We start from the raw sequence: 1,405 nt of genomic DNA on the forward strand, positions 1-1,405 counted from the left end.
AATCTAAATTTTAAATCCTTTTAAAATTTCTAAATTTTAAATCCTTTTAAGATTTCTCTCTCATACTCCTATAATGGAGGGGAGAGAAATGTAGTCATCAGAATTCCTCTAGGGAAGAACAGTATTACAAGGAAGAATTATTTCCTGATGTTTTGAATGAGACTCTCAAAGACAAGTTGAAGCAATAGATGATGGTCACTAAAACTGTACCCATGAGAGAGGAAGGACATTTTGTTTTGCTTCAACAGAGAGGAGAGTACAAAATCAGGAAGAGAGAAGAAAAAGAAAGTTGTTGTAGAAGTCTAACCTCAGCACAATATAACTTTCATTTTCACCTCCAAATATTCAGGATGAATTTCATGGACACTTGGTGGAAGCTGATTTATTATGTAAACTAAACAAGGGATTGAATTTCACATATATGTTAGTGCAAGGTGTAAGGATGTAGGAAATATAGACACAGGAGCTGGAGGCAAAGTAGATCATGAGAATCAAAGCTCCCAGGAGTGGACAATGGTGATTCACACCAACTTTATCTTTAGTGGCAGGAAAGCCTCCACAATAGCTTCTCAGGGGGCTGAATTCAAACCAGTCCCTCCATATCTCCTGACTGCCTGGCATATGCCTTACACAGGGGGCTGAATTCAAACCAGTCCCTCCATATCTCCTGACTGCCTGGCATATGCCTTACATATGGGGAGCATTCAATTGATAAACTCCATTCTGAGTCATCTGTCTCAAGGATGCATGCTACCTTTAATAAGAAGAACAGGAAAGGAAAAGAGTGACTGGATCTGTAACCTTTCACTGCCTTCAAATAAACAACTCAAAGCACAGTTCAGCACTGTCATTTTCATATAACAAGGGCACAACATGTTCAAACACTGAAGTACTAGGAAAGCACAGGTAAGTTTTCTAAGAGAGACTGGATTAACAGAAACATGCTTGCATTCAGTATCTACTGTAAATTTATGTGGCTGGGCTGTAGGTAAAGCCACCCTTATAGCAATCCATACCCAAAGCCATAGGTATCTGTTTCTAAAGTTTAAATGCTGGCTCTCTCTTCTCCTCTGGCTGGTTCAGGACATTATCTGCCAAAAACTTATCATGTTGGCCACTAAAGTGCCTAATACCAGTTTAACCGATAATCAAGCTAAATTCATGCTTAAGATTCTAGCAAGATAGGAGCACCACGTGTTTTGTTTTGTTTTGTTTTCAGTGAAAAGCTTCCAAATAGTCACTAGAGGAAAATGTATTGGGCAAGGTTTAGGGATTTTTCTCTGCCCTAAATTTTGGATTAAATTGTGAGCTGGAGAGATTTGGGGGAAGGGGGAGTGTTCTTAGGCCTCTTTAGAGTCCCTGGATGGGTCTGATAGTCATATTGACAAAGATTAACAAGAGAAAA

Source organism: Bos grunniens, chromosome 3 (genome assembly GCF_055505025.1).
Source record: "Bos grunniens cultivar Pamir isolate PY7600 chromosome 3, Bosgru_T2T1.0, whole genome shotgun sequence".
In the NCBI taxonomy this organism is placed as follows: domain Eukaryota; kingdom Metazoa; phylum Chordata; class Mammalia; order Artiodactyla; family Bovidae; genus Bos; species Bos grunniens.